This window comes from Chelonia mydas, chromosome 9 (assembly GCF_015237465.2).
Source record: "Chelonia mydas isolate rCheMyd1 chromosome 9, rCheMyd1.pri.v2, whole genome shotgun sequence".
Taxonomy (NCBI): domain Eukaryota; kingdom Metazoa; phylum Chordata; order Testudines; family Cheloniidae; genus Chelonia; species Chelonia mydas.
The window spans coordinates 61,054,490-61,065,606 of NC_057855.1; the positions used below are offsets into that span (position 1 = coordinate 61,054,490).

General features: G+C 50.9%; 1 long non-coding RNA gene across 1 annotated transcript; it reads right to left on the bottom strand.

The window, feature by feature from the left end:
* Nucleotides 1–233: 233 nt before the first annotated feature.
* Nucleotides 234–9,571, bottom strand: LOC122461612. The gene is made up of 3 exons (XR_006283621.1): nucleotides 9,419–9,571; nucleotides 5,213–5,217; nucleotides 234–244 (listed from the first exon to the last, which is right to left on the bottom strand). It is a non-coding gene; the product is annotated as an uncharacterized LOC122461612 (long non-coding RNA).
* Between the last annotated feature and the right edge of the window lie 1,546 nt (nucleotides 9,572–11,117).

Below are 11,117 nucleotides of genomic sequence, written 5' to 3' on the forward strand. Positions count from 1 at the left end.
GTTTCCGTGTGCCATTTACCATGTTTCAGTGGCTGAGCATGCCTTTGCCTCACAGGCTGCATGGTCTAGGACTGGGACTCCAGAAGCAGTGGCCTCTACTGTAAAAGACTTTGTACAAGTCACAAAAGGGGGAGATAGATCTACAGCCTCATCCTGTGCACAGGCTGTGGGGAATAGCCTCCCCATCACTCCCAAGCAACTACCGCTGGGGCTCTGTGTTGTGGATTCAAGCTCTCACCTGGCACTCGGGAGCCAGGGGACATCTCATGGAATTTTGACCCAAAGTCACCATATCCCTCACTCCACACCCTCCCCTAAGAGCAATCCATTCACCAGCCCCTCCTCCACCTACCAGCTCACCTCCCAAAACTGCCCACCACCCAACCCCCTTCTCCTCTCCCCACCCTGGTGTGTGGATCTCTCTAGTACCAAGAGGCCCCAGCTGAGATCAGGGCTTTATTGCACTAGGCCCTGCCCCGGAGAGCTCACAAGCCACCCAGACAAAGGAAGGGTTAGTGTCCCCTTGTGCCGGTGTAGAACTGAGGCCCAGAAAGATTAAATCACAGGGGAAGACTGCAGCAGAGCCAGGATTCGTAGAGGTGGATATAAGGCAGAAGGGACCAGCAGATCATCCAGCGGGACCTCTTCTATAGTCCAGGATGCCACCACAACCCAGCACCTGCCCCTGAAATCCAACCACAGAAAGGAGATCACAATGTTTCAGCCCCAGGAGATCAGACTGTTCTGTGCCACAGGCAGAGCAAAGGAGGGACTGAGAGATACCAGTGCCCGAGGCCCCTGCAAGGCAGGGAAACGATAAAGTGAGAGAGACCCAGATAATTCTGGCAAGTAACTCACATCCCACACTGCAGAGGAAGGTGAAAACCCCCAAGGTCACTGCCAAGCTGCCCTGGGGGGAAACTCCTTCTCGGCCCCCCACATGGCACGTGAGAAAGAACGAGGCAGCCAAGCACCTGAGACAATAGCAGGTGCCATGCAGAGGCCTGGCCTGCCCCGTCCAATATCCCATCTCCAGCTGTGATTATTTCTGATGCTTCAAATGAAGGAGATTTTTCAAAAAGACTCTCTCAGAATACATAGGGGGTGGACAAAATCTCTTCCTGATCCCCTGCAGGTGGCTGGCTGAAGCATGAACTTTAGGAACATAAGACTTAAATGGGAAGTGAGCCCACCATCACAAGCAAACCCCTCATACAATTGTTTTGGTCGTCTGGGTCTCAGTCCAAAGGCATCCTTCATGATGAAGGGACCTAGCATGGGTGGAGGGGCATATGGACTCTAAGATACATGCCCTGGCTCATAACAGGGTCCATTACTCTAGATACTTCTGCGGCTCTTGTTAGGGTAGTGTCTGGGCACCTCACAGTCAGTCCTGGATGTTCTCCTCACAACTGCCAATGAGGGAGAGAAGGATGGTCCTATTTACAGCTGGGGGAACTGAAGCCCAGGGTCAATTCAATGACCCATCCAAGGTCACATCTAACGTTTGTGGCTGAGATGGGAATTGAACCCAGCTCCCCTGCGTCCTAGCCCAGTCTGGGCATCCCAATGGATGGGCCCTGTTATAATGCAGAGGGCTGAGGTCAAGCCTGCCAGGGAGTGGATGGCAGCACTGGCAGCTTCAGCAGAAGTTTGTGCCATGTGACAGCTCCTCTCTGCTCTGCTGAGGGACCACCTAGCCTAGCTTCTACCCTTCAGCTTCCCCCTCCAGGCAGCTGCAGACCTTGGTTCCTGTGCTGGTTATGCTCGGACAGCGCTGGGCGCTGGCAGTTGATTTATTCCTTTGCAAAGTCAATTCATTCCTCCTCCTCGCCAGGTATTTGTCTGCGTCCATTCCAAGGTAAACCTTGGGCGCTGGCGGTCTGTTCTGCATCAACAAAACTTGACCCTGGTGGGGTCAGGGAGAGTTCAGCTGCAGCCTGACTCGCTTTCCCAACCGTATTTCCCAGACAATGTTGCGCACCAGGAAATAAATCTACATTAGCAGAGTTATTACGGCAGCGGGTCCAGAGCAATACTGCACCCCCTGCAAAGCAGCCCCTCTGTATCTGCCCCCAGCACAGCGACGTTCCCATGGGAGGAGACATTCTTAGCAATGGTGGCACTGAACCTGGGCTGAGATTGGAGGGAGGGACGTATCCATTTATCAGAAGGATTTAAAGGGCTCAGACAGCCACTAAGATAACATCTGTACCCTGTGTTTTAACCTTTGGGAAACACGTGAGCCCTGTTGTCTCTGGTTTCTGTGTTCCAGACAGCAAACATGAGATTGCAGGCTGTGTCATTCTTGTTGGCCAGGAAGGTTTATTTTGGGAGAAGCCAAGTGTTCCAAGAAGGCACAATCCAAGAAAGCTGCTTTGCCTAGCAGGTTTCAGTGCAAGCTGAGCCCTTTATAATCTGATGGCCTGAGTTCAAAGGTTGTCACAGATGGAATGGATTTTGTGGGTCTGCATCTAATCCCCAGGAGACTGGTCACACATTGCAATGCTGACTGCTAACCTCTGTGCCATTGGGAGTCTCTGTTTAGAGACAGAGTCCTGCGAGGTGAGTGGTTGCAGGTAAGGACTAAGGACTAAGCAGAGCCTGGTAGTGGAAAAGCAGAGGGCTGCACATCAGGACAAGATGTACTGGCAGAGCTTTGGGGGCCCAGCACTGGAGAGCAGGGAGGAGATGCTGCAGAAGCGGCCCTAGCCATTTTGCTGGCCAGGGCAGAAAATGTTTCTCTCACCTCACCCATCCCAAGGGGCACGGGAGCCAAGTGGCACAGCAGGTTGGCACCCAGGGTGACCACCTTGCTTGCTTGCCCCTAGAACCAGCCCCAGGGTGCTGCGACTGAGAGATATGGGCAGAGCTGTAATGGAAGCCTGGGAGTAGAGTTGCAGTGCGGGCTGAACTCAGGATGAGGAGCATTGTGGAACATCAGGCAATGTTGTAGGTTAGCACTGAGGTGCATTAGCAGAGCTGTCTGGGGTCCTAGGAGCGAAATGATAGGTGGTGGGTGGGGTGATGCAGATAAGACCTGAGGTGCATTCACAGTTCTACCAACCCTGAATGTTCAAAAATCGCAAGTCAGCTCCCCCAAAATACAAGATTGGCTTAAAAGTCATGAGCTTTCAAAAGATATATTGGGTATGTTTTCTTTGCCTTCTGATTCTGAGCTTTGAAATTCACTGGGATCACGTTTTCATGCCTTCCTCTGAAACCTTGAGAGCTAGAAACTGCCTTATTTTTCAGAAGGAAAGCTGAGATTCCTATGTATTCCCATGATTCCAGCAGCTGGGGCTTTAAACACCAATTATTGTGAGATTCACAATAAAATCATGAGAGCTGGGGTTGTTCTCAGCGTATACTGAAAGCCAGGACTGTCGTGAATTGGCAGAGCTGTGTGTGAGGGAGGCTGCCTGCGTCCTTTGGCCCTGGCCCCTGATGCTGGTCTGCGTCACCTCGCTGATTTGTGGCTCAGATCCTAGATAAGGAGGTTAAAGGACAAAAGTGCCTGCCAAAGTGATGTTTTGGTTTCTGGAATCCACTCATCATGTGTGAGAATGGGAGTAACAAAGGAGGGCTGTTGGTCGGGATCCAAGCTGGAAGGTGGAAGGTTTTGCTCTGGATCAGTGCTAGATAGATGTATATTTTTGGAGGGGGAAAGTCAAAGGGAAGTGAGGTCTGACGGCAGCTAGACACGAGTCAGAAAAGGAGAAGAGGACAAAGTTAGGTCAGTGGTGAAAGGATACAGTGATCCCGGGCTCCCAGGGGCTGGGCACTCAGAAGTTTCTCTATCCTGCTCAACCCACCTCTTATGAAAAGCTCCGGGGTTTCTTTCTCACCCCTATGCCCAGACTCGTAATTCCTGTTGCTCCTAACATAACAGCCTTTTGTCCTGTGCCCTGTACGACTCCCCGGTCTTGTCTGATCAGCCCATGAGGGGGCTTGGCTGGGAAATCCTAGGGGAGACCGCTCAACCAAACCACACCTGCAACTGCGCACAGATGGAGAATTCTGGAGGCAGATCTGATTTGATAACTCTTCTGTGGGCCTCAAAAGGATACAGTGGTATGAAATTGCACACAGCTGGTGATGGATATCTGCGTAGCGTCTGTTTAGCTGGACAAGAATTGTGCCCCTTTAAGGCTGGCAGGGGTTAAATAGGGACCACCCCTGCATGCTTGGTTAACTTTGCTTCATCTCTTTTCTTTGGGGTGGCACTTACATCTCAGCAGGAGGGAGTAAGTTTGCAGAGCTCCAAGGTGCTCCAGGCCCTGGAACTGGGGAGCCCTGCTGGTGATATTGCCAACAGTACTGAATAAATGGTGCTGCCTGCACAGCCCGCAGCTCCCTCTTTCTGCTATGTGTAAGCAGAGTCAGGATGAGCTTCGCCCTGACATCTGGTGGCGAGGTGTGGCAAGTTGTGGAAAAGAACTTCAGGGGCCGATCTCATTTGCATAGGCACACCCACCCCGCCTAGAATGAGGCCATAGCGGCCCAAATGGTCGCTTTGGCTGCTGTGGGATCCCCAGTGTCTCTATTAATGGGGCAGGAAGAATAAATTGTTATTACCCTGATTATGGGAATCAAGGACAGTGGAACTGTACTTGACCTTTTGTCATGATGGAGGGACTCGCCATCAACTAAGTAGCACTCGCTAGGTAAGGGACATGGGTTCCAAAACTCTGTGAATTGAGGGAGGGTGGGGACAGGTGTTAATATTTGGTGCCCCTCTCCTGGGTGAGGGCCTTACATGCTAATTGCACTCCCTCCTCTCTCCACTGTGGAATATCAGAGCTAATTTTGATTCTATTAGGAGTCTAGTTACAGGCTGCTGAGCTGAATTTGCTTTGGGCTAATGGTGTACCAGCACTGAGGCTCCCCTACTACAAGCTGAAATTACTAAAAGAGTTAAACTTACTTAGAGCTGAGTGTTGTGTTAAGTAGTGGGGGAGCCTGAAGATATATGGTGGAGCAGTTTGCAGGAAGGCGAGCAGAGCAACTGGTGGAGCAGAGCAGTTTGTCGGATGCTTAGAGCAGCTCATGGGGTGGCTGGCAGAGCGGAGCCCCTGGAGAGGTGGGGCCATCAGCCTTGGACCATGTAAGGTGCCCCTGAAACCACCCCCTGCCCCCAATCTCCACCCAGGTTGGGAGATAAAACTCTGCAGATAAACTTTTGAACTCTGGGGCTGCCCTGACCAGGGACAGAGACTTTTGGGTTCTTGGACTTTTGGGACTTTGGGCGATTTTGGGTTGCTGGACTCAAGAACCAAAGGGAAAGGGCATGCCCCAATTTGCTTGGGGTGGGTTTTTTGCTCGTGGGTTTTTTGCTCATGGGTTGTGTTATGAATCCTGTTGGTGGTGTTTCCCCAACATAATGCCACATTGTTTCTCTCAGTTATTAAAAGGCTTTTTGCTACACTCAGGCTCTGTGCTTGCGAGAGGGGAAGTATTGCCTCTTGGAGGCGCCCAGCGGGGGTGGTATATATTTGTCCCAGGTGACTGGGTGGGGGCTCGAGCCAGTTTTGCATTGTGTTATTGGAACGGAACCCCTAGATACTGAACCCAGCCCTTGTTGCTGCCAACTCTGACAGGCAGAAGGGTTACATATGCATCTCTCCAGGGTTGTTTTTTTTTTTTTTTGCTTAGGGCAATGTTTTCCATTCATCTTTCCTCTTTGTCAGACAGTCTGGGGTTTTCGTGGCAGCGGGTGGTGGGGGAGGGAGGGAAGGGGAGAAAGCACTGCTGAAGTTGGCAGGGAGCCCTGTGGTTCTGTGGCGCTACGTGAAAATGCCCTTTTGGCTCAGCAAGACCTGGCTGGGCCTTTCCTGTCTCCGAGGAAACGGAGGTGGCTGACTGTGGGTGCTCCCTCCCTAAGAAGAGGGGGAGGAGGAAAAAGTCACTCGCACTAGGAGAGCAGCTTTTCTGAATCTCTGCTAAAACACACTGGGGCTTTTTCACCAAATCACTTTGCATTTGAACTGGGGCTCCCTCACCCTGTTGATTTGGCTAGGTGGAAGGAAGAATACTGAAGGGAGGCAGTGTGACCTAAAAGGTAGTGTACTGAACTGGGACTCCGGAGAGAGAGCGCCTATTCCCAACTCCACCACTGGTGACCACCTCCCTCAGTTCCATCTGTACAATACGGATCGTGGTACTTACCTCCCTTTCTAAAGCGCTTTCAAATCTGCTAATGAAAAGCACAATATGAGAGCAAGGTGTTATTACAGAGCTCTTTCCAAAATGTCCCCAGGAAAAGCTTTCATATGGAGGCAACTTTTCCCCTCCCTTTGTATTTCCAGTGCTGCTAACTCTCATGACTTAATGATGAGACTGGTACTATCTGGTGTGTTTCTGAAAGTCCCAGCTCCTGGAGTCATGTGAATAAATGAGAAACTTAACTCTTTTTTTTTTTTTTAAATGTATGTTTCTAGCCCTTGTGGTCCTGGATAAAAGCTTAGAAATGTGACGCCAGTGTGATCTAAAAGATAAAAAAAAAAAAATGACAGCAATTAAATAAAAAGAAACCAAACGGGGTGTGTATTTAAATCTCAAAATTCCTAAGCCAGTCCTGTGACTTTTGAATTCTTGGGGTTGGCAATACTTTGTTTTTAAAAACTTACGTTTATTTAGCTCTGGATTTGCCATCCTGAGCTTTCCCCTTTTTATCCCTAGAACAGAGCCCAGGGAGCATGCAATGTATAGGAATTGGGCAGTATCCCTTTAAATAGTTTGGGAGCCCTTTAGTGGTCCTCACTGTGTGTTCTATTGCAGAAGCCTCCAGATCCAAACAGAGCAACAATGTGCATATGGGGCTCGGCCATGTGTGTTTGTCTGCGGCTAACCACAGGCTGTTTAGGGCATGAGGTTCTCCAGAGCTTCAGCCAGGCCAGGCAATAAGGAGACCCTGAGTGATGAGCTAACCCAGCGGTGAGTGTGTTACAGGTCCCCCTCTGTGCTGATCCCTGGAGGATATGAGTTGTTGCAGTGCCAGTTCTGGCACTCTAGTTCACACTGTAGCAGTTCATGTGCCCACTCCAATCCCACAGTGCCAGCCCAGAGGGTGGCAGCAACGGCTGTATGAATCAGTCGGGAGGCGAAAGAGAACCTCAAAGTTAGTTTGTGTCCAGCAGCCTCCTTAAAGAATTCCTTTTATATTCATTGCATCCAATCCCATCCCATGTCCACCGTGAGGGACACTGCAACACCATCAGGGTAGCAGGGCCTGGAGAGTCTATGGGGCAATTGGAGGTTGGGGGGAGGCTAAAGAATTCTCTGTGCCTCCCTCGACCGCCCCATGTCTGCCTCTTGCTAGCTTGGTGTCACTAGCCCTTCCTGTAACTAACTGATTCTGATCAGTGCAAACCATTTCAGCTTCCTGTAACGTGCCTGTGATGGGTCACCGTGGGGTGCCACCTGGAACTGGGGTACCACCGAGCCCTCTGACCCGCCAGCCTGGGCTCCTGTGCTGCTGTGACAAGCTTGCACTTTCACCAGCATTCACACAGGTAGGGACACACCCAGCTGCAGTCACATGCAGGCTTTCTAACCGCCAGCCTAGGACCCCAGAGCAGAATTGTCCTACCCTGGTCAAATTTGGCCAGTATATGGGTTTAACACCCAGTCCGCCTCTCCCTCAATGTGAAGAGGACCATGCACACTTGTGGTAACCAACCTGAGATTTTCCCCAGGCACCTTAGGCAAATGCACACTGTTTTGGATTAAAACATAAAATAAGTTGATTTACTAGAAAAGGAGTAGATTTTAAGCGATAGCAAACAGATCAAAGCAGATTACCTTGTAAATAAACAAAACCACAAACTGAACTTAACACGCTAGGTAGGCAGGATATGAAATAGCAAATTCTCATCCTGAGTGATAAACAGGCTGGCAGATTCTTAAGGCACAAGCTGCTTTAGCTTTGCAGCTTGGGTTTCCCAGATTTTCATACACAGGCTAGAAATCCCTTTGGCCTGGGACCATCACTTCCCCACAATTCAATCTTTGTTACTCAGGTATCTTCAGGTGTGTTGTTGTAGGGAGACTGAGGTACCCACATGATGTCATTTCCCCCCTTTTATATCTTCTTCCCACTTGCTGGAAAGCTCTTTTGCTGGGACCTGGGTCAAAGAGTTCCCATTGTGTAGTGCTATCTCTGAAAGGTTTCTATTGTTCACAGTTCCTGGGGTAACCCTTGTGCTTGTGTGCATTTCCTCCATAACCCATGAACATTGTTTGGCCTTTTTACTGTTGTACTTAAAAGGCTGCTTGTGGGTGTTTTCAATTTCACAACATGTTTCAGTAACATGTACATAGCCAAACTTCATCGCTTCACATACGATCGATAGCACATACAATCCAATGTGATATTAATGTCTAGCAGATCAAGACTTTTACAGTGAGACCTCACTGTACAAAACATGTCCTAATTACATGACAGTGGTGAATATTGGGGTGCCAGGATGTCACAGTGCCCACCCGTGTTTGCTTGCCCATGATGAGGTTTTGCACATTCCACGTACCCTGGCTGGTGCAGGAGATTCCCAAAGAGATGTGGGGCCTTCCCTGCCTAGGACTTCAGCCCTACCCCAGCATAGCAATTGTTAGTTGCTCCCACCCAGCACCAGGCGGGAAGGTGAGTCAGAGGTCTCCGTCCAGCACTCAGGGAAAGAGGCCATGAATGGAGGCTCTCAAGGAAGCAGCAGGCACAGATTCTAAATGGGGAAAACAGATTCGTAAGCTGCCTACCTCCCCTGGTGTGGAGCGGGATGACCCTGACCCAGCACAATAAAGGGCCAGGGAGCGGGACAAGGGAGGGGCAGGATGGTACGGGAGCCTGCAAGGCGCCCCCAGCTAAGCGTCTCCCTGCTTCTCCCCATGCTGCTGGGTTATGTGGCACAGGGGTGTGGAGCCAACGGGCAGAACTGTGGGAGGGGCTGCTGTCTGGCATGTTCTCCTCTCAGGGCTGTGGAACATAATAACTCCTGCTGCCCTGAGCAACAGTAACCCCCGCTCGCTTGGCTATGGGAAACCGAGAGGTGTGTGCTGGGGAGGATTGCTTAGCAATCTCTTAGAGAGCGGCAGCACAGCACCTCTGCTGGGCGGTGCAGAGGCTGAGGGAGGACCTTGCAGATGGCCACCATGGCCTTCCCTCTGTGTCCCCACTCATCTCAGTCCAGTGCCCCGAAGCCTCGTCTCTGCACAACTGCTGGTGCAGAGGGCCAGTGGCTCCCCATGCGGCCTATTTGGAGCACGCAGGGGAACAGGATGCCCTGCCTGCGCATAGAGGCTGAATTACCTCCTCAAGGCAGAGTCCCGCCAGGGCATGGCTTGTTCACTGGCAGGGCAGCTTGTGCTGTATGTGTCTCCTGAGTCCGTCAGCCTGGCACCTTATCCAGCACCCAGCGTTAACTCCCCTTAAAAAGCAATTCATAGATTCATTCATTCATAGATATTTAGGTCAGAAGGGACCATTATGATCATCTAGTCTGACCTCCTGCACAACGCAGGCCACAGAATTTCACCCACCACTCCTGCAAAAAACTTCACACCTATATCTGTGCTATTGAAGTCCTCAAATCCTAGTTTAAAGACTTCAAGGAGCAGAGAATCCTCCAATTCAGTTCCTTCCTCCCCATAAATAACCTCAGCCTGGCTCCAGGCAGCTCCAGGATGGGAGCAGGCTCCAGTCTGCTGCCCGGGGAAGGTGTTTCTTGTAGCCTGATGTGCTATTCTCTGGGTGGTTCCACGAGGCCTGGGCTCCCTGCCAGTCTGCTGACAGCCAAATTGAATTACATCGGGAAGGATGTAAAGCAGGGCTAAATTTATACATTAAATGCTGAAGTTACACAAAGGCCCTGTAGGAAAGGTTCATCTCCCCAGGGCAAGTCAAGCAGAAGGATCTGCAGCATTCCTCCTCCCTGCCCCTGAAGGCTTGGAGCCTACCTGCATGATACTTAAAACTGAAAGCCAGCTGGGCCTGTGGTTTGGAGCTATTCAGATACCTGCCGGATCATTTTGCAGGGATATTTTAAAAGCGGAGGTCAGGAACTAACCACACCAGGCCCCACCCAGTTTGGGTGCATGAGCCTGCCCCTGATGCTGCACATCCATGACTGTTCTGGATGCTCCCTAGCACAATATGTGGAATCGCTGATCTTATTGAACAGGAGGCATTTGTTGAACAAAACAGCCTCGGCTACAGACTCAGAGCATGTCTCCACTGCAGCAGCTGTGCTGGTGTAGCCTAGGTGCTTCCCACATTGACAGCAGGAGGTTTTTCTATCGATGTAGTTAATCTATCTCGCTGAGAGGCAGTAACTAGGTTGATCTAATTGTGAAGTGCAGACCAGGCATTATACAAGTTTCCATATCATTTGGGTCTCCCCACTTTGTCTCTCTTGTTGACCAGAGACTATGCCCTGCATGGAAGGCTATGCTGCACAGGGAGACAGCTAGGGCTAGATCCACAAAGGGGAGTTAGGCTGAGCCTTTGAAGGTCTAACTTTAGGCACACTGCTGCCTAGTGGAATCCACAACCCCGAGATATTGTGTCAGAGAGAGGGTGAGAGTGACTTTCTAGCCAGTGGTTTGAGCATGCCCTTGGGCTGTGGCAAAGTCAGGTTTGAGTCCCTGCTCCCATATATTTAAGTAGTTTTTACAAAGCGGATCAGCTTCACCAGGAGATTGAGAGCAGCCCATTCCGGACTGTCCCTACAGCTTAGTGGTGAAGACACTTAGCTGGGAGATCTGGGATCAGATCCCTGCTCCACATTAGGCAGAGTGGGGATTTGAACCAAGTCTGGCACCTGGCGCGTGAGTGCGCTACTCGCCATCCTACTGGATACAAGGGAAGGCTCACCACCACCTCTCACCATGTTCCACGCTCACAGCCTGTGCTCTGCCAGCGACACCCTTTCTCTGTCCTTGCCTCAGCACTGCTCCTGGCCACGGCTTTCTCGCCACCCACCACCCAGTCCTCAGTCCAGTCCCCTTTAAAGCCTTGCTTCTTTGTGCTGCCCACTCAAAGTGAATTAATAGTGCTACAAAAATGAATGCCAAGCCCCTCCCTCCTCAGGGTCTTGCACCGTGTCCTGCCTTTCTAGACTCCT